We start from the raw sequence: 26865 nt of genomic DNA on the forward strand, positions 1-26865 counted from the left end.
ATAGTTTGAATTTTACTGTAGCCAATTTTCTCCTAGTTTCTCTTTGGTCTTCGGATACTGAGAGTACCCAGAGCCCCCAGTGGGATGTGAGGCCCAGCATGAATTCCCACGTACTCTGTAACAGGCATGAAACTATCACTGGGCGGGTAGGGCCTCTCGGGGAAGAACGAGCAACATAGACCAGGGCTGTAAAGAGAACCTCCTGTGACAGAGGACATGGTGTCTGTCCATACCATCCACTATGGCAGCCACGTGCCACATGTGGCTCTGGAAATGGGAACGGAGCTTTAAATGTATGTAAGATTAGCCGTCGCAGATGGCGAGTGGCCGAAGTAGTCACACAGACTGGGAGCAACCCGCACGCCCTGACGTAGCTGGGGCAGCAGCACAAGCGCTGTCTCAGCATCACCTGCTTGGCCAGGTAACAGCCACATGGCCAGGATCCGACCCCCACTGCCTCAAAACCCGACACGTTTGAGAAAGGGCAGGGTGAACCCCAACATGACAATGACCCAACAGTACACACGTTGTACAGTCTTGCATATACCTTCCATACGGGTTTCTAGAATCCACCTAACCAGCCGCCATGTGGGTGCTGTTATCACAACGTCAAAGCTGAGGGAATAGCCATGGGTGAAATAAGTTGCCAAAGGCCCCCGTAAGTTCACTGAGACAGGATGGAGGCTCAGAACAGGGATGAGAGCGCTCTGAGAGCAGGGATATGCTGTGACCACCTGAGCAGACGCCTGTGGTTTGTTCTGGCCACACGGGGACAACAGTGTCTCCACTCCTGCCTTTCCTGTGGGGATGCTCAGACACCGATGGTACCACGGGGTTCAGTCCCCTAAATCGACTGGCTCTAAGTCTCGCTGGTGTGACAGAGGGGCCCGCTTCAGGCGGCCTTTGGCCTGAAGCAAAGTGGGCTCCCTCTGACAGGCAAGGAACCTCAGGTGAGATCCAAGATGCTGGGAGCAGCCCCAGCATGCTGGGCCCCCTGCTGGTGTGTGGAGGAAGTGCTGGTTGATCCTCCAGCCTCAGGGACATGTCTAAGAGTAGAAATGTGCACATTTGACAGTGGGGTGCGGCCCTGGGACACTGGAGATCAGCCTTACCATCCTGGACACATGAGCCTCTCTGAGCCTCTGTTCTGCTCCCCTGAGAGGGGTACTAGCAGGTCTTCTAGGGCCATCAGGACGATGAAAGCTCTTCTAGAAACAGTAGGTGGTAGTCAAGGACACAAGGCAGACAAGTCTGGAATCTGAATTTTGAAGCTGGTTCAGTCCTCCATCGAGGCTACTGCGCCAACACTGCCCCTTGACCCTCCTGTGGTCACCTCCTCCCTCTGCTTACTTTCTGCGTTCCTAGGGGACAGGAGGTGGGACTACACAATGGATCCTATCTGGGCTGTAGGAGCCTGTAACTAAGCATCCGGGGTTCAGATCTGGGCTCCACTGGCCCCCTTGGGTCACTATACACTGCACCCTCAGGCACTTGGGGGTGAATCCCGAGGAACTAACAGATGACCTCACAGCAGATGGAGGGATGGTTATGACCTTTCTGTATCCCTCTCCATGAAACAAAGTGTGGATTCATGATGCAACCTGGTGGGCTTTTGAGTCCCAAAGGGAAAAATTGCTCCCTTGTCTGATTACATGGGCGTAAATACCAAAACCACCAGGAAGGAAGAGACCCAAACAAACAGGATCTGCTTTCAGGCTTAGCCTCATTTTCCCCCATTGCTTGAAAAAGGCTGGAGTGTCTTGATGCAACTCGACAATGACTGAGATGTCATATCTGATCCTTGCTTTCCTGAGGTATGACAGTCACTAGGAAGTGTTGTTGGGGGTCAAAGACCCAGTGCAGGAGTCCCTGGAAGCTCCCCCCTAAATGTCCCTCAACGGGATGGAGCCACCGGCACCTCTCTGGCACATTGAATGAGTCAAACAGTGGATCCGTCCTTTTCAAGGGGGAAGGATGGGCATCCGAGCTGTCCTGATTCTAAGGGTGGGATGGGTGTGAATCCCCTGGTTGCAGTAGGTTTGACTTTGCCGTTAACACGGTGTCCTTTCCACAGCAAGGACGCCTTTCAACTGCGCAGTGTGACTGGAACACATCGGATCACAGGCTTCTCCGTCTGCAACGACTTCCACTCTCTACTCCCAGTCAAAGGGGAAGTAATGAGAATACAGATTTTCCTTTTCTGTAGTTAAATTAGGGCTGCTGCCCTGGGACTGAGGACTTAATTCAAATAAGGAACCTTTTCACTGACTCAATGTCAAGGGTTTGGTAGTAATGCATGAACTGCTGCCGGATGGTGTTCACATATGTATTCTGTGCCATGCATCACGTATGTGTATGTGCATGACATACACCTTTGTGTGAACAAAATGAATTTACTGGGAAATCAAGAAGAGGTCGTCAAGTGCTATATTGGCTCTGATTTTAACCATAGAGCGAAGCTTAGCATCCTCTCTCAGGAATCAGTTATGTATGTGCTTCATGGAGATTTGTCATAAAAGAGACATGCCCGAATCCAACCTTGGAACATTCTGTGGAGTTTCTAATAAACAGACTGAGAAGTTACTGCAAAAATATCAAGAATAGAAATTTTTACTTAAAATTTAAGGAGCCGTTGAGGCTCGGTGTCACCATCCAGCATCATAAAAAGAAAAAACAAATCCAGCACTGGAGTTCAGCGCAGCATGTTCAGATTTGCTCTGAGGGACAGCACACTTCCCCCTCTAGAAGGGGACAGCGGTGCAGGCAGCTGTGGGTTTCTAGCCTAGTGGACTTGGTTGCTCAACACTAAGGAGGAGCCCAGTGCCCTATGTAGATGGTAAGTCATTTGACACTTCGCTGGGAAGTCATGTCCACACATCCTCTCTTTGTCTGTTGTGGGTCCCAACAGGTCCAGGATGAAGGTCCTGGGTACATTCCCTCACTCCTGTGGGCTCTGTCTCATCAAAATAGTCAAAGGGGCTTCTACTACTTCTCTAGTACACCAATCACTTCTCAAATGTGCTGTACACGTTCCTACTGGCACACCAAAAACGGTTTCATCGAGGTCAGTAAGCTCACATTTGTGTTTGGAAGACGTGGGCTCACGACCAGCGAGACATTTTCTAGCTGTGTGATCCTGCACTTGACATCAACTCTGCTTTATTTTTCTCAGCAGCCAAGTGGGAATAATGTAATACCTTAGCTTGATTCAGGAGTGAAGGACAGCATCCCAGGGCCGAGTCGGATGTTCTGGGGACTGGCTCCACTACCTCATCAGTGAGGACCAAACACAGGGACAGAAGGTTGGTGTGACATACAGGTCTCTATCTCCTGATGATCCAGGGGCAGGTGTGTGGTCTTGCCTGGTTAGATGTGTCTGCACCATGTTGTCAACCCACAGGGGCCTCGTATCTGGTGGCCTCGTGTTCTCAGTAGATTGTCTTGACTCCCATAGATGTGAGGTACCCAGGATTCAGGGCAAGACCTGTATGTTATTCACAGCCCATGGACAAGATCCTAAAGACCTGCCTGCAGGTGTAGCCGCCCAGGGGGCTGGAGGAAGTAGTCTTTATTCTGAGGAGCCATGTGTACAGAGCAGGAAGGAAATGGGGGACTTTAGGAATGTGTGGTGGATGGGGACCGTGGCATCTTCATTCTAAAGCATCTAACTTGCTCCGCCCACGGGAAGGGCAGGTTGATGTATGATGTGCATCTCAGGAGGCCTCTGCAGGTCCCGTTACTGTACGTGCGTATGGATTTGATGGCATTCTGCTCTCTATCATATAACCACATCTCCCCAAACACAATGTCTTGTAGATCCGTTCATGTGTACATTTACTTTAAGACTGATCTATCTTAGAGAGAAGAGTATAAGGGGCAAAGGGCAAGAGAGCAAGAGAGTCTCAAGCCAACTCTGTGCTGAGTGGGGAGCCTGCTAAAGGGCTCGATCTCAGGACCCTGAGATCATGACTTGTACTGAGAAAAGGAGCCAGATGCTTACTGATGACGGAGCCACCGAGGGGCCCCAGGTGTACATTTCTTAAATATTAAATATGGGGAAGAAAACTGAGAGAGTGAAGATTGACACCAAACGACACATACAATCGATCTCAGCACAAAGTGAGCACAGGTCACGGACAGTCTGACCGCTCTCTGGGGCCCAGGAGCTTGCTACCTGCTCCCACAAGCACTCTGAGCCATTCCCAGTGGGTTGTGGTGACACGATTCTAACACCGCCTTGGAGTGGCCGTTAGAAACTCATACTGTCGGCCCCCATACTGCTTAGGTGGGCAAGTTTCTACCACTCTTAGCATCATTCCGATCATATGGTGTATTGGAGATCCGAGGCAACCCCGAGATGCAGGCTACCTGCATCATCCTCACTCTCTTCTGAGCCCAGCCTGGGTGTGAGCAGGTGCTGGGAGGGCCAGGGAGGTCAGCGAGAACCCCCCTTGCCCAAAGCCAGCCAGCAGGCAGGTGACAGCTGTGAGTAGATCTGGACTGTCACGCCCCAGACCCTGCAGAGCGCACTCAGGATGCAGCCTTTGCACATGGAACAGAGGACGCAGCTCATTCATTTGACTCTTGCTGGGAATATGCACTTCCTGAGACCTGGATCTCCCTCCCCTGCCACAATCCACGTGGGCCCTGGAGACACCTCAGAGCGGGGCTGGGTTGGGACCCTGACAACCGAGCAAAATGACCTTCGTGAGGGCTTCTCAACACCGTCCCCAAAGTGAGGAGCAGCCCAGCAAAGAGCATCCCTTGCTACCCCCCTCAAAGGACAGAGGACGATGGCGCCCCTCAAGCCTGTTTGCTCCCTGGGAATGGAGGCTTCGGATAAACTTGCTGCTGAACTACTTGAGTTACAAAAACAATCCCCTCGTTTTCTGGCTTATCCATTACTGTAGGTAACTAAGGTCAGTGAACTGCTTGATTCTGATTTGGGTTCTCACTCGTCTTTTAGACACCGCATCAGAGAAGTCACAAACTTAATTTATTTGCCTGAAATCTTAGGAAGATAAGCCGATTACGATGGGGGGGCGGGGGTGAGCTCAAGTGGCATGTCGCCCAAGGTGTTGTACAGGAGAGCTCATTCGTACACGACACACTCTGGGGGATGGATGCTGGGTTGTTCTGGCCACCAATGACAGCACTCTGGGCAAGCATCGCTGCATTCTCTAGCACTTTCCTCACGGGCACAAGATAGCTGCAAGTGCTCCGTGAATCACATTCTCCCACGAGAGGTTCCAAAGAGAAGAGAGCTCTTTCACCCTTACCGCTTTTCATGGAGAGTAAAATATTGAGCAACAACAAAGCTTCTGCAAACTTTCCCTTATGTGACCCTGGTGTGGATCGAGTCACGTGGTCCCCTCACTGCCACGGAGGTCGGGAAATGAGTGTCTGGCAAGGGGAGTGGTATTGCTCTGAGTGTTAGAGCAACTCTGATTCGTCCCCTGAGGTCTTGGCACTTTTTGAATCAAAACCGGGTCCCCTAAGCCTGGGAAGAAGCCGGAAGGCTCTCGAGGGCACCCTCTCTGCCGCAGCGAATGTCCGGGTAAGAAGCAAAGCCAAGGGAAAGATGATTCTGAACATGCTCATTCTAGGACTTTCCGTCCATTGCGCACTGTAGGTCCTCAGGCCTCTGGGCACAGTGCAGTGACCGAGCGCATCCCCGGCACCTGGATCCCAGAGTTGCTGAGATTGTGTGTTGCCTCCGCTGTGTGCGTACCCACAGTCCCTGGACATCTCAGACGCCCCTGCAGACGCGGCACCATGACATCCTTCGCGTGCCTCTGAGAACCTGAGGCCACTCAACTGAGAAACGCGTGTTTCACCTAAAAATCTCGGCCTAATGTAACGCTGTCTCCAATTACTCTCATAGCTGTTCTCCATTGAACCACATCCAGGTGGCGGCCCTTGCCCTGCGCCGCCCCCTTGGGCTGTCCTCTCTCCCCCCTCCCTCTGTCCTCTCCTGCCCTCTGCCCTCTGGCACACTCCTCTCTGTCCCTCCTCCCTCTGTTTCTGTCCTTCCTGCCCTCCCTCTGCTGCTGGCACAGGCTCCTTTCAAGCTAAGGCCCAATTCATCTTCAAACACTTCTATTCAAATTCTTTTCATGCAGAAAGCTCGACACTCCCTCCTATCAAAATAAAAATCAAGTCTCCCCAGTAACTTCAGAATTCAGTGTAGCCTGGTGGGTATTGCTCTAGCTGTGGTTTGAGGTCCTGGGCCATTGCTGCAGAGGTGCTGGGCCTGAGGTCCCTTGTCACTTGTACCTGCAGGTGTCAGGGCGTCACACCTACGAACCTCCACTTTCTCACACATGCAATGGGAAACACAACTTACCTCTGAAAATTCAGTTATATGCAGAGCAGTAGTAGGTGCTCCGTACGTGAGTTTTGCTCTCTCCTTCCCAAAATGTCTTGTCCACATTGAGGGTGGGCCCTGGGGGTCCTTTGTTTGGTTACCTCTCCTGGCCAAGTGACGCTCTATCTATGTGCTCCAACCTTAAAGCGCAGCTCATCCAGCAAACCGATCTCTGCCTCCCATAAGCTCCCTGGGAAAGCACCCACAGGAGCTGCTGTGGAGCTGTTGTCACACGGTCGTGATTAGGACCACAGGGGCCCATTGGATATGAAGTCCTCACCAGTGCCTGGTGGACAGTGTATTCAGGGTGCCCTGTGACACCGGGTTCCTTCTCCCAGAGGAGGGTCTGATGTCCACACCCACCTGATGAGGGCCCTGCCGCCAAGGTCACCTCCATCATCACAGGAGTGATGAGCTGATGTGATCCCCCCCAGCCTGTGGACCTCGCCTTAGATCACCCACTGGTTCCACCCTGAGTGGCTGACTGTGGATCCTAAGCTTAGGAGAAGGCCCCAACTGCTCGGAGCACCCCGGCCGGGACTACTAGGGACTGTGGGAGCAGACCGTGTGCCTGGCTCAGGCAGCGGAGCGCAGCTGCTCTTCTGCAGCCTGTTCCTTTCTCTCTGAGCATTTTGTCACGTGTTCACTTCCAGACGCACAGGATCCGTCAAACATGAGCGCAGGCTGAGGCCTGTGTTGGCAATTTGTGTCTTAAACATCGGAGGTTTGGAGACATCCATGCAGAGACTTCTGATGTTTTGAAAGTTCAGTTCTCAGAAGTAATTTATCTAGTATCTTCCCTGGGAAGGGGGTTGTGGGGTTTGGGGTTCAATGTGGCCCACATCAGAGTTTAGAGCCATGCTCCATGTGTAACAGGAAAGCAAACTTCGGCTCCCTTGTTCCTTTTACAGAGGGCGAGTATTGTTGGACTATTGTCCCTGTCAGAGGCCCCATCAGGGGCCCGTCATGTGGGGATGAGCAGGGTCGGCTCCGTGCCTGCCTGGGCCCCTGGGAGCAGGGAAGAGAGGTGGGCGTTGAATCACTCAGTCCACCATGGTCCGTGCCCTCCCGAGTGTTGTCTGGCAGAAGGATCAGGTGGTGGAGAATAGACACGGGGGGCCCCGAGCCGCAGCACGTGTGCCCATATGCCAGTGCAGCGAAGGCGTGTCCACCAGCATGGCCTCTGCAGGAAGTACAGGTGTGCAACCACAGGTCAGCCAAGTGGATGCTCCTGCTATTCCGAGTCTGCTCCCCTGGGGGTGTCCGTCAGCCTCCCGAGTCTGGCAAAGGCCCAAAGGCCGGGGTTGGGGGTGAGGGGGAAGGCTCAGGTCAGCTTAGGTGGGAGACGGTTGGTGAGGAGCAGCTGGAGCAGGTTAACCAGACGCGGCGGTAGGCGGTGGCCGTGGGCTCCGTAACAGGCTTCTCTGCTCCTGGGTCAGGGGGAGGACAGGACGGAGGGAAGCTGGTGGCTGCTGAGCGACGCCTGGCGTGGCCAGCTGGTTCCTGCGCGGGTGTGCTTCAGTGCATCGTCACCTGTGGCCAGACCGCGTTGTTGCAGATTTGCACCTTCAACCACAGGGTACTCGAGCCCTGGCTTCGGCCCTGGGTTGGAGGAGCGCAGGGCCAGGGTTCAGGAGCTCTGAGCTGTCGTGTCGGCGGTTCCCGCGATCCGGGCTCCCCTGACCTTCCTCTCGGGGTGTGAGTGGCCGCCACCGCCAGCATCCTGTCCTCCTCCTGCAGCTCCTGAGCAGGTGGGGAAGTGTCGGGCAGCAAGAGGGAGCCTCCCACAGTTCCTCAGAAGCCTCCAGCCAGCGCCGTACCCCGCGCTCCACGGCTGAGTCGGGGCAGAGAGACGGGGTTACCGTGACCGGTGTCAGCAATCACACGTTTTGCACCTGCAGGAGGGACCTACTGGCCCGGGGATGTGGCTGCCCGTGTGAGTGACGCTGGAGTTTAGGGCAGGCAGGACGTCATGAGGGGACCCCCCTTCACAGGCAGGGGCGAGGCCTGAGCGCCTCCCCGTTTGTGTGACTCTTCCCCCGCAGAATCTTACGAGTCACTGTCCTTCCCACAGACGCTGCGAGGGCCACCACCTCCGCTCCCTCGTAGCTGGCCCCGAGTCCGTGACCTCTGCTCCGTCCCTCAGGGACACTCCTGCTGGTGGGGAACCTCGCCCGAAGCAGCTCAGGGAGGTGGCAGGTCGCCGCACCCCGGGGCCAGGGCACTGCTTCCATCTATTTCCCTGGGCAGTGGGGACCACTGTAGGGGAGCAGAGCCCTGTGGCCCGCGTCCCTGCCTCCTGCGGGGCAACCTGGATGCTGGCCCCACAGCGGCCCCACTGGCGTCTTCGCAGGGCCCTTTCCTCAAGGCTGGGGCTCGTTTCCTCTTCTTTTCTGGTTGTTGTAAAAACTAAAATGTAGTTGGTGCATAATAATAGTTTCCAGTGTACAACATTGTGACTCAACTCTTGTGTGTTAGGGGTGATCACAATGAGCCTGGCTCCCCTCCTTCCCCGTGGGAAGTTCCAGTATTAGCTACGTAATGCCCAACACTGCCCCCCAGTCTCCCTCGATCCCCTTCCCCTGGGCTTCCTGTCGCCCCACCGCCCACCCCTGCCCTCTGTAAAGGATTGTTTTCTGTGTCTGTTTGTTCCGGTTTTGTTTAGTTGGCTTTTTAGATTTCACAGGTACGTGAAGTTATGGGCCGGTTCTTTCTCTGACTTCTTTCACTGAACATAGTATCTTTAGATCCGTCTGTGTTGTCACAAAGGGCAAGATTTCATCCTTATCGGTGGCTGAGTAATATCGCGCAACGTACATGTGTATGTTCACGCATCTCTATCCCTTCAACGACTGAAGGACACCTGGGCTGCTTCCACACCTTGGCTGTTGGATGTAATGCTGTAGCAAACACATGGGTGCATACATCTTTTTTATTTTTTTTTTTTGATAAATACCCAGAAGATAATTGCTGGATCATATGGTAATTCTCTTTTAAAATTTGACCAGAATCTCCATCTCGTTTTCCATTAGCTGCACCATTTTATATTCCCACCAACTTGGTGCGCAAGGATTTCCTTTATTCCACATCTTTAGTGACCCATTTTATTTCTTCTTGATAATGCTGTTGATAGTGGTAAAGTACCCTCACTGGGTTTTAATTTACTTTTTCCTCACAATAGGGGATATTGATCCCCTTTCCTGCGTCAATCATCTGTAAGTCATCTTTGGAGAAATGTCTATTGAGGTTCTCCGATCATTTTGTTTTTAAAAGATGTTATTTATTTATTCATGAGAGACACACACAGAGAGAGGCAGAGACACAGGCAGAGGGAGAAGCAGGCTCCTTGAGGGAAGCCGGATGTGGGACTAGATCCCAGGACCCAGGATCACACCCTGAGCCTAAGGCAGATGCTTAACCGCTGAGCCACCCAGGCATCCCTCTCTGCTATTTTTAACTGGACTTTTAAAATAATGAGTTGTGGGAATTCTTTATATATTTTGGATACTAATATGTATATGTTCTTCATATATTTTAGATACTGATTCCTTATAGGTTGTATCATTAGAAAATATCTTCTCCCATTCTTGCCTTTTGTTTTGTGATGGTTTCATTCAATTTGCAAAAGAATTTCAGTTTGGTGGAGTCCCATTTGTTTATTTTTCCTTTTGTTTCTCTTGTCTGAGGAGACAGAATAAAAAAACTAGCCCTGAGACCAGTGTCCCCATGCTTACTGCCTAATGTTTTCCTCTAGGAATTTTATGATTTCCAGTCCTATATGAAAGTCTTTAATCCACTTTGAGTTTTGGGTCTTTCCTTTAGGTTTTGTTGTTCTTTGAAAATGTCATTGATAGTTTGTAGATTACATTGCCTCTAGATTGCTTTGAGTAGTATGGATATTTTAATATTCTTCCAAACCACAAGCATATAATTTTTTTCCATTTATTTTGGTCATCTTCAGTTGTCTTCGTCTATGTCTTACTGTTTTCAGTGTTTTCGGTTAAATTTATTTCTAGGTGTTATTTTCAGTGCAATTAGGAGTAGGATTGTTCATTTCTTTTGATATTTCATTATTGGGGCATAGAAATGCAACAGGTTTATCTATATTTTGTATCCTGTGAATTTACTGAAGTAATTCCTTAGTTCTAGCAATCCTAGAGTTTTCTACTATACTATCATGCTGTCTGCAAATTGTGAGAGTTTTACCTTTCCAATTTGGATGGTTTTTATTTCTTGTCTGATGGTCTAGGACATCCAACACTATGTGGGATGAAAGTGGCAGAGTGGACATCCTTGTTCCTGATCTTAGAGGAAGAGCTCTTCTTCCTATTCCTGCACTTTCTGTCTTTACCTGAAGTGAGTCTTTAGAAGGAAGCCTGTAGATGAGTCTGGGTTTTTTTTATCCAGCCAGCCATCCTGTGTTTTTTTAAAGCATTTAGTCCATTACATTTAAAGTAATTATTGAGGGGTGCCTGGGTAGCTCAGTTGGTTGAGCATCTGCCTTCAGTTCAGGTCATGATCCCAGGGTCCTGAGATTGAGCCCTGTGTCAGGGAACCTGCTTTTCCCTCCGCCTCTTCCATTCCCTGTTCTTGTGCTCTCTGGCTCTATCTCTCTGTCAAATAAATAAAATATTTTTTAAAAATTAAAAAAAATAATTGATAGGTACTTTGTGCCTTTTTAAAATGTCCTGGTTTCTGTAGATCCCTGTTCCCTTCTTTTCCTTCTGATTTAATGACTTTAGCGTTAGAGTTTTATTCCTTAATTTTTTGTACACATTTATTGCAGGGATTAGGTTTGTGGTTACCATGAAGTTCATCTATAACATCCTATGTATATAGCAGCCTATTTTAAATTGATAATCCCTTAAATTCATGTGTTGTAAAAGCACTACATTTTTATTTCCCATATTGTTGGGTTTTTGACATATTTTACATCTTATTTTGCATATCTCTTGACTAATTATTGTAGATCTAGATGACTTTTATATTGGTCTTGTAACTTTCATGCTAGATATGTAGGTGGTTGATCCACTTTTACTATGTTTACCTTTTTCTTGATATCTAGTTACAAACTTTTATTTTTCCATTAAAAGTCCCTTTAGCATTTCTTGCATGGCTGGTGTAGTGTCACTAAACTCCTTTATTTTTATTGTATTCATCATGAAAAGTGTACGCTTCAAACCCTAACACCTATTTCACCCATCCCCCTACCCATTTCTGCCCTGGTGACCTAATCTTCCATTTGTTCTCTGCAGTTGTTTGTCTTTCTCCGACATTTAATTAATGAATTTATTTATTTATTTATTTATTTATTTATTCATTGTTTTTGCTTAGCATTATATTTTCTACCTCCACCCATGTTGCTGTACATGGCAAGATTTCATTCTTTCTAATGGATGAATAATATTCCATTGTATATATGTATGTAGATGTGTGTATACATATTTCATTATACATATATATTTCATAAATCCATTTTTATCCATTCATCTGTTGATGGACACTTGGGCTGCTTCAAGATCTTGGCTATTGTAAATACTGCAGTAAACATAGGGGTCCAAATATCCCTTTCAATTACTGTTTTTGTATTTCTTGCAGAATACCCAGTAGTGTAATTACTGGATTGTAGGGTAGTTCAATTTTTAACTTTTTGAGACATCTCCATACTGTTTTCCATAGTGGCCACACCTGTTTGCATTCCCACCAACTGTGCATGAAGGTTCCTTTTTCTCCACATCCTTGTAAATATTTGTTTCTTAATTTTAGCCATCCTAACAAATGTGAGGTGATATCTCATTATAGTTGTGATTTGCATTTCCCTGATGACGAGTGACGTTGAGCATCTTTTCATGAAAAGATGTGTCAGCCATCTGGATGTCTTTGGAGAAATGTCTGTTCATGTCTGCTCACTTTTAATTAGATTATTTGTTTTTTAGGTGTTGAGTTTTATAAGTTCTTTCTATATTTTGTGATACTCTTTATTGGATATGTCATTTGCAGATATCTTCTCCTGTTCAGTAGGTTGCCTTTTAGTTTGATTGTTTTCTATGCTGTGCAGAAGTTTATTTTGATATAGTCCCAGTAGTTTACTTTGTTTTCACTTCCCTTACTTCAGGAGACCTATGTAGAAAGAAGTTGCTATGGCTGAGTCAGAAATTATTGCCTGTGGTCTCTTCAGAGTTTTTATGATTTCAAGTCTCACATTTAGGTCTTTAATCCATTTTAAGATTATTTTTTGTGTCTGATGTGAGAAAGTCCTCCAGTTTGATTCTTTTGCATGTTTCTGCCCAATTTTCTCAGCACCATTTGTTGAAGAGACTTTTTTCCCATTAGATATTATTTTATCCTTTGCTGAAATTGACAATATAATTATCAGTTTATTTCTGGGTTTTCTCTTCTGTTCCATTGATCTATGTGTCTTTTTGTACTAGTACCATACAGTTTGGATTATTACAGCTTTGTAGTAGTTCTTGAAATCTAGAGTTGATACCTCCAGTTTCATTCCCTTTCAAAATTGCTTTGGCTATTTGAGGGCTTTGTGGTTTCACATAAATTTTAGAATTCTGTGAACAAAAAGCTGTTATTTTGATGGGGATTGCATTAAATCTATAGATTGCTTTGGGTTGTATGGGCATTTTAATGATAGTTTCTCTTGCATTCTACGAGCATGGAATGTCTTTCCACTTCTTTGTGTCATCCTCTATTTCTTTCATCAGTATTGTATAGTTTTCAGAGTGCAGCTCTTGATCTCTTTGCTTGTGTTTATACCTAGATACTTTGTTGGTGGTGGTGCAATTGTAAATAATTGTTTTCTTAATTTCATTTTATACTGCTTCATTTTTAATGTAGAGGCATGAAACAGATTTCTGTACATTGATTTTGTATCCTGTGCCTTTGCAGAATTCATCCAATTAGTTCTAGTACTTTTCTGGTGGAGTCTTTAGGGTTTTCTATATATAGTATCATGTCATCTACAAATACTGAAAGTTTTACTTCAAATTTGGATGTCTTTTATTTCTTTCTGTTGTCTGATTGCTGAGGCTAGGACTTCCAGTACTATGTTAAATAACAGTGGTGAGAGTGGACATCCCTGCCTTGTACCTGGCCATAGAGGAAAAGTTCTCAGGCTTCTCCCCATTAAGGAAGATGTTAGCTGTGAGACTTTCATTTAAGGCCCTTATTATGTTGAGGAATGTTCCCTCTAATCCTACTTTATTGAGGATTTTTTTATCATGGATATTTTACTTTGTCAAATAATTTTTCTGCATATATCAAAATGATCATATGGTTTTTATCCCTTCTCTAATTGATGTGATGTATCACATTCATTTATTTATGAACATTAAACCAGACTTGCATCCTGGGACTAAACCTACTTGATCATGGTGTATGCTTTTTTTTTTAATGTATTGTCAGATTCAGTTTGCTAGTATTTTGAGGATTTTTGCATCCATGGTCATCAGAGAGATTGGCTTCTTCCTTAGTGATCTCTTTATCTGGTCTTGGTATCATTTAATGCCTCATAGAATGAATTTTGAAGTTTTCCTTCCAATTCTATTTTCCTTAATAGTTTGAGAAAAAAATAGACATTTACTCCTCTTTAAATATGTGGTAGGGCCCCCCCACTGCAGACTTCTGTTGGGAAGGTTTTGATTATGGAATCCGTTTCATTGCTGATAATTGGCCTGTTCAAATTTTCTATTCCTGCTTAAGTTTTGATAGTTTATGCTTCTTGGAATTTATCCATTTTCTTTAGGTTGTCCAATTTGTTGGCATATAGTTTTTCATGTTATTCTCTTAAAATCCCTTGTATTTCTGTGATTTGGTTATTTCTCCTCTTTCATTGGTGATTTTGAGTCTTCTTTCTTGTTGAGACTGTCTAGAGATTTATCAGTTTTATTGATGTTGTCAAAGAACCAGCTCCTGGTTTTATTGACTGCTCTCTTGAGGTTTTAGTGTCTATATCATTTATTTCTTCTCTGATCTTTATAGTTTTCTTCCTTCTGGCTGGTTTTGGGTTTTGTTTCTTCTTGCTCCTTTAGGTGAAAGGTTACATTCTACAAGATGATTATTCCTTCTTAAGGTAGGGCTATATTGCTATTTTGGCTCCATCCCAAAGATTTTGGACCATTGTGTATTTGTTTTCATTTGTTTACATGTAGTGTCATGTCATTTAATCCTCCTGTATTGGAATCCCTGGGTGGCACAGCAGTTTAGCACCTGCCTTTGGCCCAGGGTGCAATCCTGGAGACCCGGGATCGAGTCCCACGTTGGGCTCCTGGTGCATGGAGTCTGCTTCTCCCTCTGCCTGTGTCTCTTCCTCTCTCTCTGTGACTATCATAAAAAAAAATCCTCCTGTATTTGTACTCTTTCCAGACTTTTTCTTGCAGTCAATTTCTAGTTTCTAGTGTAGTCAAAAAAGATGCACGGAATGACTCCAATCTGAATTTGTTGAGATTTGTTTTGTGGCCTAATAGGTGCTCTATTTCGGAGGATGTTCCATAGGCACGTGAAAAGAATGTGTATTCTGTTTAAGGATGGAATGTTCTCAGTATATCTACTACATCCATCTGGCTTAGTGTACCATGCCAAACCACTGTTTCCTTGTTTTACTGTTTGGATGATCTATCCATTGATAGAAGTGAAGAGTTACAGTCCCCTACCATTATTTTATTGCTATTGGTTATATCCTTTGTTTGTTATTAACTGTTTTATGGATTTGGGTGTTTGCATAATGGGTGCATAAATATTTACAACATTTATATCCTCTTATTGGATTGTCACCTTTATTATTATAGTGTATCCTTATTTGCCTCATTACAGGCTTAGTTTTCAAGTTTATTTTGTCCAATATAAGTATTGCTACTCTTTGTTTTGATATCCATTTTTATAATTTTCTCCATCCACTAACTTTCAATCTGCAGGTGTCTTTATTTCTGAAATGAGTCTCCTGTATGCCACATTTAAATGGGTCTTGTTTTTTGTATCTGCTCTGTATCCCTATGTCTTTTGATTGTAACATTTTAATCTATTTACATTCAAAGTAATTAGCAATATATATGTATTGCCATTTTGTTATTTTTTGTTGGTTTATAGTTTTTCTCTGACTCTTCTCATTCTCTTTCATGGTTTACTGGTTGTTAGTGACTTTGATTTTTATTTTGCATATATGTTACTGGTCTCTGACTTGTTACCATTAGGTTTGTGTAGAATATTGGCATATAGCTGTCTATATAAAGTTGCTTAATTTTAAACCCAGTCATTACTCCTTCCTTTTAGGTCACACATTTAGGTATATGGTTTCATATTCTCTTATTTTAGGATTCCCTTGACTACTTCCTACAGAAACACTTATTTTTAGTGCTCGTTTCTCTACCTTCATACTGTCATTTGTCTTTCCATTCTCAGAGTTCCCTTTAACATTTCCTGTAGGGCTTGTTTGGTGGTCATGAATTCCTTTAGTGTGTGTTTGTCTGAGAAACTCTCTCTCCTATTCTGAAGGACAGCGTTGCTTGATAGAGTATTCTTGGCTGCAGGTTTTTTCTTTCAACACTTTGAATATATCAAGCCAGTCTCTTCTGGATCTTCCAGGGTTCTGTTGAAAAATCAACTGATGGCCTTATGGAGTTTCCCCTGTATGTAACTGCCTTCTTTTCCCCTGCTGCTTTTAATTTGTTTTGTCTTTATCACTACTTTTTTGCTACTTTAATTGTTATGTGTCTCAATGTGTACTTCCTTGGGTTGATTTTGTTGGCATATCTCTGTGCCTCCTGGATCTAGATGACCAGATACCAGACTTCCTACCCCAGATTAGGGCAATTTTCAGTTACTTCTTCAAATAAATTGTGTCCAGCCCCCCTCCCCCCATTCCCTTCTCTTTCTGGAATCCCTATGATGCAAATGTTATTATGCTTCATGGAGTTAGAGTTGCCTATATCTATTCTCACTTGGAATAATTCTTTTTTCTCCCATTTGCTCAGCTTGATTAATTTCCATGACTCTGTCCTCTAGTTTCATTAATTCATTCTTCTGGCCCACTATTTATTCCATCTAGTGTATTTTTAATTTCATTTATTCATCATCTTTGATTGTTTTACTCTGTTAAGGGTCTCACTGACATTCTTTAGTCTTCCTGGCTTCTTTTTCAGTTTTCTGCAGAGGCTTTCTTTGCCTTTTGTTGGCAATGTTTGGTTCCCAGGAAGGGTAGTCTGCTTGAAAAACATGACCTACCCCTGTCACCAGAACTGAGATAATACAAGATGTGCTGTTCAGGATATGTAGTATTGGTTTTGTGCCCATGTTCTTTGGGAGGGTCCCACGGCACCAGGACTAAGGCAAGTGTGATTGGAAAGGACAGATGTGCTGAAGCATAGGGATGCATTGGTTGGGGTAGGCAAGTTAGGTAGCCAATGTTGATGCCCCCCACTGGTTCCTGTAGGTAACCTCTGTTTATGCTGGGAGCTGGTCAGGGAAAAGGTGCCTGCCAGCTCCTTGGTTTCCAGTGGTGCCTCCCTGTGATCCATTCCTCTCTGGATCACACTCTGAGATGAGCATCTCTCTCCCTCTCCCCCCCTTCTCTCTTTCTCTCTGTCCCTGGTGTTTTCTTGGGAGTCAGCTGTATCTCCATGGGCTGTTTGTCATACTATCTCTTTAAGGTCAAGGACTCTGCTTCCTGGCACCCTCTGGCTCTCCCAGAGCCAAGTCCATCTTTTTTTTTTTTTTTAATCTGAGCTTTAAGTCCCATTGGTTGTTAGAACTTCTTTTTTTGTTTTTTAAATATTTTATTTATTTATTTATGAGAAGCACACACACAGAGAGGCAGAGATACAGGCAGAGGGAGAAGCAGGCTCCATGCAGGGAGCCTGATGTGGGACTTGATCCTGGCTCTCCAGGATCATGCCCTGGGCTGAAGGTGGCACTAAACCACTGAGCCACCTGGGCCATACTGTTGTAAGAACTTCTGAGATTGCTTCTTGTATGTTGAGAGGCAACTATTGCAAAGTTCACCCTCCCCATTTGTGGGCTCCTCTGTGTGAAAGTCTTATTTTCTCCCTTTTCTGGGCCACCAGCTCCCTCCCCACCATGGATGGCCATGGTCCATTTTTTTCCCCCAGACTATGATTTCGCTCTTCCTACCTTCTTGTATGTAGCCACTTCTCTCTTTCATTATAGAGTTTGTTCTGCCAGCATTCAGATCATTTTCTGGGTTTATTGAGACTGATGTGTTACTTTGTTGTGCCCCTAGGGAGGAGGTGAACTTAGGGTCCTCTTACTCCACCAGTTTCCCAGTGGTGAACTCCTTTAGCATTTGTTGGTTCCTTATCTCTAATTCTGAGTGACAACCTGCTGGGTAAAGTATTCTTGATTGTAGGCGTTCCATTCAGCCCTCTGAATATATTCTGCCCCTCTTTCAGGAAAGCAAAGTTTCTGCAGAGAAAGATCAACTGAGAGTCTTATGGGCACCACTTGTGCGTAAGGAGTTTTTCTCTTACTGCTTTTAATTTTCTCTTTGTTGACACTTTGTACTGTCTCAGTGTGGATGTTTTTTGGTTCATCTAATTGGGGACTCATTGCCATGAACACGGGTGAATTTCCTTTACTAGGTAAAGGAGGTTTTCAACCATTTTTCTTCAAATAGGTGTTCTTTCCCCTCTAGGACTCCTGTAATGTGAATGTTGGTATACTTGATGTTGTCCCACAGGTCCCTTAAATGACTACGTTTGATTTTTTTTCTTCCGTTCTACCTGGGTGATTTCTATGACTAGTCCTCCAGATGGCTGATCCATTCTTCATCACCATCTAACTTATTTATTTCCTCTAGTGTAGCTTTCAGGGATTATATTCAAGGTCTTTGGTTCTTTATATTTTGTTGAAGTTCTCACTGAGTTCATTCTGAATTCAGTGAGCAGTTTTGTGACCATTCATTTGAACTCTGCTGATAGATTGCTAGACTCCATTGCATATAGTTCTTTATCGAAGGTTTGATTCCTTCGGAACATATTCCTTGTCTCCTCACTTTGCCTGCTTCTATGTATTAAGTAGATTAGTTACATCACCAGGTCTCAAAGTGGGTTTATGCAGAAGGTGTCCTGTAAGGACCAGGAGTACAACCATATGCTCCCCCCCAGCTCCCAAACCAGGGGTTCCAGGGATGTCCCCTGTATGGACTTCATGCACCCTCCTGTTGTAGCTGGACCATGATTGCTACAGACTCTTGGGCATGTGGGTCTCTCTGTCACCATGGCTGCAAGAGCTACAGAGAACCGGGGGAGTGATGTGCCTGGTCTCTAGACAGCTGGCTGAGAGTTCCAGCTGGGCCTATGGCAGGTGCTTTCATGTGTGGGGCTGGCTCCCTGGGCAGAGGATGCTGATGCCAAATGAGACTGCTTAGCCAGAAGGGCAGAGGCCCCTGGGGGCCATCTAGTATTCCGTGCATCCATGATGGATGTTCTGTGAGCAACCCAGTGACACTTCAATGAATTGGTTCTCAGCTTAGTGTATCAGTCAGGGTTCAACTGGAAAAAGAGAAACCCAAGGAGCTATGGTGAGATATTTCTGGCGAGGAATAGGCTAGTGTGATGGTGGTGGGGGTATGGCCAGACCATAGGCGGGACACCAGGAAGAGCATGAAGTAGAGCCGCAGGTCACAGGCAGAGAGTCTTGTTCTTCAGGGAGGTCATCTCTCTTCTTGGATGCCCTTAGAGTTAAGAACCCCAACTAGTCCCACGACATATACCAGGGCTCTGGATTTCTCCTAGGCAGGCAGATGGCCACAATGAAGCCATGCAGAGAGAGGAATGCAAGGGCGTCCTCCTCACAGGGGCACAGTCCCAGTTCAGCTTGCATCTCCTGCTTCCCTGAACACTGCGCTCTGCCCAGTGCCAGGAAGTGTAATGCAGTGATGACGCTCAGAGGAAGCAGCGGGAGCAATGGGGTAAAAGTCGACTCCAGCCTCGAGTTCCGCTTCTGCCACGCAGGACAGAGCTCTGAGCCCCAATTCCTGAATCCGTAGAGGCTGCTTATCCTACCTGCTTTCCAGGTTGCTATTTTATCACACCTGCCTCTTGTCTTGCAATTATCAAGTATCTTTAGGATATGCCACCAGTATCTACTGTGCCCTGAACGTGGGGAAATCCTTCTCACCTCTATAATTTTGCATATTGCTGCCGCTGCTGCTCAGAACGTCAGGGCCACCTCCTTTTCCTTGGCCGATTCCCTCTTGCCTTATAAATAGTCAGGAAATAGTTCTCAAACTCCTTGGTGGGTGGCAATGACCCTCCCCCATGTCCCGCAGCATCCTGAACTCCTAGTGGCTATTAAAGACCCTGAAGGCCATGGGTACCAGGACCATGCCAGGTGCTGGGGATTCAGTGGCCCAAGGGCAGATGTAGACTCCCACTCCAAGGGGCTTATTGCCCAGCTCACTCTGCAGGCTTTGCCTTTTGCCCATCAAAGCTTCTCCTTCAACTACAGTGAGATGGACCAGCAGGAGCTTACGCTGTCCTGGGCCATCAGCCCTTGAAATGTCAGGTGGAGCATGATGCTGAGAGCTCAGCTCAAACGTGTATTTTGATACACGTTGAAGAACAAACGTGTATCCCCCGCAGTGGGAGCCTTGGTGGGTACCATGCAGCTGGCCCTCCATCTCATTTCCCCCTTCTGGTCTAGGAAAGAGTGCTGTTTACAGGAGTTAGAAACTACTCTGCTGATTCTTCAATAATGTAAACGTGAGATTACCATAGGAGCCAGTGATTTCACTCTAGGGGACACACAGCCAAGGACTGAAAACCAGTGTGCAGATTTATCCGTGAACGTTCAGAGCAGCGCTCTTCACAGTAGCCAAATGGTAGCAAGAACTCAAATGCCCACCAGGAGATGAATAGACAAAGTGTGGTCTCTCCGTACAGTGGAATAGGACCCAGCTGAAAAAAGTGAAGTATCGGCACATCGTGTTCAGTGAAATAAGAAGCAACAGGGTGCCTGTCGTAGGGTTCCACTTACCCGGAATGTACAGAAGAGTCATGGTTTTCAGGGCTTGGGAGGGGGGAGGGGGAAATGTGGAGTCACTGCTTCATGGGTACACATTTCCTTGTAGTGGGATGAGCATATCCTGGAACTAGATGGGGAGGATGGTGGCTGCATAACCTGGCGAGTGCACTAATGTCACTAATGGTGAATTGTGTGTTGGGCGTGTTGTGCCACCAGGGATGGGTACCACCCCGTTGCTCTGCATTACTGTGAGATCTGGTTTGGAGCGTCACAAACCCACAGAAGCACATACTGAAAGCTGTGGAAAGTCTCTGGATCATCTGCTCAGTGTGATTGGACAGGTTTTGAAAGGTTATTTAAGAATACCAAAAAAAAAAAAAAGAGAGAGAGAGAGAATACCTAATATGCCACAAGCCATCCTATCCGAAAATCCTACTTTACTATTTGCCAGGGGCTTTAGTTCATAGATGCACATCTTACCCATTCTCCTCGTCTGCTCTGGGCTACACCAGAACACCCTCAACTCCTTTATTTCTCACAGGGCCGGGGCTGGGGGTCAGAGGAGGGTGTCAGAGAATTTGGTTCTTGGGAGGCCATCCCGCCTGGCTTGCAGACAGCTCCTTCCCTGCTGGGTCTTTGCAGGACAGCTGCTCTCCCCACAGGGGCACTAACCGCATGCCCGAGGCGCTCCCCTCATGACCTAATTACCTCCCCAGGGCCTGCCTCCTCATACCTTAGCCTTGGGCATCAAGGCTTCCTACAGACTTGGGGGACACAGTCTTGGGCACACTGGGCTTGGAAACACCACCATTTAGTGGTTTCTCTCTGAGAGTCATGTTTAAGGCACCGATTCTCTGGCGGCAGCAGGGAACTTGCTCGCACAAAGGTGTGAGGGACTCTCCAGGCAGACGCTCCATGGTCTTCATTTCTTGTCTGGGTTGATGCAGGGAGCCAGGAATGTGTTCTGAGTTTCCCTGAAATTGGGCAGCCTCACCCATCTGTGCTCTATCAACAGCACTTGAGTGTGAGAGTCAACGTCTCCCTTCTGGATGTGCCCTTGTTTCAGGATGATCTTGGTTTGGCTGTTGGTCTTTAATTCTTTTTCACACAGCAAAGTAAATGCCTACAAGCAGAATCTGAGCCCTAAGGTTACTGAACTCTTTACAATGGTGCCCGTTGGGGCATCTGGGCCCCTGTTTATCGGACACCTGCTGCTCCTCTTCCTCCTCTCCATCCTCCTCCTTGTTTGTGGGCTCTCTCTCTCTCTCTCTCTCTCTCTCTCTCTGTCTCTCATGTTAAGACAGCACATGTTCAAGAGCAGATGCTCCTCCCCAGCCCAGGTCTAAGACTGGTCCCCACGGCACTGTTAGGACAGCAAGGGCTCAGCCATCGGTTATGTGCCTGGTGGGGGGAGTGGGTAGTAAAGTCCGCACGTGTACTTGATTATCACTGCAATCCCTACCTACTACCTTAAAATCCCATGGTCTTCTAAAAACCAGAAGGAGAACATATAATGTTTGTCCTTCTCCGATTGACATACTTCACTCACCATAATACCCTCCAGTTCCATCCACGTTGAAGCAAATGGTGAGTATTTGTCATCTCTAATGGCTGAGTGTTCTCATTCATTTGGGGAATATAAATAATAGTGAAAGGGAATATAAGGGAAGGGAGAAGAAATGTGTGGGAAATATCAGAAAGGGAGACAGAACATAAAGACTCTTAACTCTGGGAAACGAACTAGGGGTGGTGGAAGGGGAGGAGGGCGGGGGGTGGAGGTGAATGGGTGACGGGCACTGCGGGGGCACTTGACAGGATGAGCACTGGGTGTTATTCTGTATGTTGGCAAATTGAACACCAATATAAAATATATTTATTATAAAAAAAATAAAAACCAGAAGGAATGTTCTTTATGCTTTGGGGTCAAAACTTGACAGGAAACACCAATTTTAACTGACAGGAGGCTCCTGGTGGCCTTCATCCTCCTTGGAGTGACTATGGCCACGTTTTCCTGTGGAAAGGCTCAAGGGTGGAGCTGCGGGGCACGCCCCAGACCTCGCAGCAGCAGATACAAAGGACAAGGGAGCATATACGCCTTCCTACATTCCAAACCATTCTTGGATTTCAAAGGTCTGGCCCACAAGCCTAGGGAGGAGAATTGTAGATCTATATCACACAGCAGTGTTGGGCTTTGTTTCTGAGGCCTGGTGCTTACGTACTTACCAACACACACTGGTGCTAGCAGTCCTGTGCTGCCCGCCTGTGTTCCAAAAATCATTAGAAGTAAAGCGTGATCTTTAATCCCTTCTTGGTCTGACCTCCCACCTGGGCTGGGGATCCAGGCCTGGGGCAGGAGCGCCTCCTCAGTGTGCCATCCCTGCACCCAGCACTGGAGGCATCTGAGACCCCATTCACTCACTGTCATCGTGGTGACCACAGGGGAGGCCTCAGGGTAAACAGCTCAGGAGGTGGAGCTTTAATCCTCTGGCTCTCCCTGGCTCTCCTGCCCACCCTGTTCTACTCTTAAGATGCCTGCTGCCATCTCAGCTCCATGGAAGGACTGCTGACATCCCTGCAGGGACAGGTGGAGCCGCAACGACCTGTCCTGCCCATCGTGGCCAAGAAGAGTCCCTCCTAGCCTCTGGAGAGCTTTTCAGCAACACAGCTTTTAAAGCACAAAGCAGCAGAACGTAATGAGGTGTGTTACTCAATAAAAACTGTTAGGACAACGTCAGTGTATTTACAAGGGAAGTGATTTTGTATTGATCGACAGTGAATTGAAGCAGGTATCTGATGAAGGCGTTTTGCACTCAGGCTAGCACAAGCCCCATGAGCTGCCTGGTTGCCCACTCCCAGGAGTCCCCTCTCAAGGGTCGGTACTTAGCATAGGCAATCACCCACATAGGAAAAACCCACAAAGAAACCAGCTCTAAGAGGAGAAATCTAGAAGCCCATTCATTACTAACCCCCACAGCACTCAGGAGGGCCACTGTACAGCTGCAGGCACCAGGCTGGATTTCTCCTGTGCCATCTGCAGTGAGGTGGTCTCTTCTCTGCTCCACCCTCCCCCTTGGGAATCGGAAAAGCTAGGAGCAACTCCAGGCGGGGGCTTGGAGCCTTATTTTCTCTCAGCGTTATCTGCAGCCACAGTCCTAAACCACCGAAATGTAGCAATATTTGGCTGAGCTGCTTTTCCCCCAGCAGCGTGGTTAAAAATAAGGCAAACCGCTTTCTGTGTAGTCACCTTCTGCTAGACTATCCTTCTGCATGGTCCAGAGTGTTTTATGATTTCAGTGGATTTAAATAATTTCTCTAATTTGTATTATATGCTTCTCTTCTAAGGGGACCTTCAGTACAGTGAAAACTCAATCAAGTAAAACCCTGAGGGAGGTAAGACAAGACTTCTGAACAGTAGCTCCTTACATAGGTGGAACTTTGCAGGTCATTGCAGGAGATGTTGGAGGATCCAGCTAGTTCGATTTGCTTCTGTGAGGCTGGTGTTTATTTTTAAGTTTAACATTTAATTAAGAAAGGATCAGCACGTGTTCTATGTAATGTGTGGGGGGGAAACAGATTACATCTAAGAATTGCTCATTGTGGTTTTATGCAGAACAAAGAAGTACATTTGAAAACTTTATTTTTAGGAACGCATTTTCTGAAACTGCTTTCTGAAAGACCTCACTATCTTATCAGGACTTCATTAATGTATGGTTTATGAAATAGGCAATATTTCAAAATTGTGAAACATAAAATAGGCTCAGGCATCTGACATTTGCATATAAATAGAAAAGAATTCAGATCCACACTACTAGGGAAAAGTGATTTTTCTATATTTTTCATATAACTTTCACTAAATTAGACTGTAAAAATGTTCGTCATGTAGATTTTTTTTACTTCCTATTTAAACAATGAAAATGAAATTTTTTTTTCTCAAAGAAATAGCTGCATGAGGCCGTTGAACTCAGGAGAACCTCTGTTCCTAAATTCTAGACAAATGAAGAGAACCCTGTGAAATGATGAGGTTTCCTACCCTACTCATGGATCACTCTTCTGTCTGAGAGTCTCATCAGCTTGATAGCATCAGTGGTCCACTGTCTCCCTGCTTCTTCCGGATAACTCAATGCTTTCCAGAAAGCTCTGTGGTTCTAGCAGCCACATCTTTTAGGGTTGAAACAACACTGTCCAGTGTTCCCTGGCTTATCACATGCCTTTGTAGGAGGGTTCAGCCTTTCCCTCTCGCCATGGGTTGTTATGGTGAAGCTTGGTCCCCTCCTCTGCCCCACTCTGGTTTCCTGCTGCTGCCATCAGTGTAGTGACTTACAGCATCCTGATTTATGGTGTCCGTTCTGTGGGCCAGAGGTGCAGCAGGGAGCTCTTGCCGGCTCTGTGTTGTGGTCAGAGCTCTTACCTGGAGGCTTTGGGAGGGATCTCCCTCCTGGCTCTAGTTCAGGTAAGGGGCAGACTTCAGTTCTGTGGGGCTGGTCGCTGTTTTCCCACTGGCCGCCTGCCAGGTACCTGTGTTTCTTGTCCATTTATCTTCAAACCTTGAAGACCTGCTGCATCTACCCTCATGCTTTGAATCTGGCTTCTGTCTTTCTCCTGCTTCAGCTGGAGAAAATTCTCTGCTTTTAGGGGCTCATGGGATTCGATGCATCCTATATGGATAATCAGATATTCTTCCCATCTTCTTAGGGTCTGAACCATTAATCATATCTGTAAAGTCTCCCCCCATACACCTTGTTATGTAGCTCTTTATAAGTTGTGGGGCTTAGAGACCGGACACTTTTTTGGGAGAGGTATGTCACCTATCACACTCCTCAAATAGTCCAAAATTATGTAAAAACCAGTTCTGATATGCCCTCAAGTGCACCACATCACATTTCCATTTCTAAATGTATCCTAGTCTCTCTCTTTCCACCACAGTGGTTGGCAGGACATCCCAGGTAGTTGAGAGGATGTCCTTCTTGTGGGATTCTGAAGCACTTGGCATAGCACATCCGCCACAATCAAGGTCACCTCTGGTGCTCAGTCCACCTTGGCTGCTGCACCTGGAGCTCCCTTCCTGGGCCACAGGGTCCACTCAGACAGCTCACCCTTCCCTTTCCTGACAAGCCCAGTGCCCCACTGCCTGGGCAGGTGGCCAGCTCCACCTGCGCCCGGTCCTCAGGTGCCAGGAAAAAATCAGGAGAAGCCCCAGTGCCCACTCTCCTTCACAGTGTGCCACTCCTCACACCGACACTGCAGCCCTTCCTCTCTGGGAAGGTCCACAGGCTCCCTATCGACTTCCTGAGGGAGGAGAGTTGACAGTGGTATTCTGGGCTGCTTTCTTGAGAGAGGGATATAAAAAAATCCCAATCTCTCATGGACTCTTCTGCTCAGTAACCAAGGTGGTGGTTTTCTCAGGCAGGCTAGCTCAGCACAGATGCCTCTTTGCGGCATGGTTCTCAACTCCAGAGTCCATCACGAGCAGAGAGGAACTTATAATATGCCCCCTGTCCACCTCTACTCAGAGGTAGTTGAGAATCTCTGCAGGTGGAAGCCGGGGCTTCTGAAGAATTTCAGGCTTTGCCTGGTGATTCTCCAGGTCAAGGGCCACTGTCCAACAGTGTGTGTGTGTCTTGCTACTCCGGGTGTGCATCTCACAGGTGGTTCATGCGGGGCTTTGCAGCATGCTGCCTGGTGTTTGCGGTGGGGTTCCAACCAGATCTTGCTCTGGGACCTGGAAATGCTTATATGGAAATGGCATAATAGACGAGATAATGTTTCTAGAGGGGGTTTGCACAGAAGAGCAGCTTTATCCCCCTAACAAACTGTATGGACGTGAAAAGTGCTGGACTGTCAGTAGTGCTGGGGGCGATGGGGTGAGGAAGCTGTGCTCCAAACCAGACCAGATCAGGAACCCCCAAGCAGGTGCCTTGGCTTCAGTCTTGTCTCCTTCTCACAAACCATGTGGTCCGAGGTCACATGACTTTTGAGCCTGTTTTTCCATTTGTAAAATTGTTTTAACAATTGCCTCCTTATTGCTGTAAATGGCAAAAACTGTTAACCTTCGTAAGGGGCTTGGAGCAACGCTTGCAGGGCAGGAACTGTCTCTTTAAAACTAGTTTTGATGTAGTTACCAAAGACCAGGCTTGTTTATTTGAGAGTGAAACTCCAGCCCACATCCAAGGTTGAGCTGGGGTTCTGGATTTATGCAGTAGGAGAACCTCATGGTTGAGGAGAGGGGAATCTGGCCCTTCAACAGGGTAGCACCCTTCATTCGAAGGCTGGGAATATTTCTGGGTCACAGATGATGGTAGAGAGGCTGCCTGGGTCAAGCCCTGCATCAGGGTACAGCTCTGTCCTCCTCCATGCCTGTGTCCCAAGATCTATTCCAGAAACATTAGCTTGTGGGATGGACCATAGGAAGACACTTGGGTGGACAAAAGGTGCTGAATGTGGGTAACAAAATCAGGGACACTATTGCTCATTCGTTGCTTGGCAGCTTTTTCTGAAATAATTTTACAGTA

This window comes from Canis lupus, chromosome 27 (genome assembly GCF_048164855.1).
Source record: "Canis lupus baileyi chromosome 27, mCanLup2.hap1, whole genome shotgun sequence".
In the NCBI taxonomy this organism is placed as follows: Eukaryota; Metazoa; Chordata; class Mammalia; order Carnivora; family Canidae; genus Canis; species Canis lupus.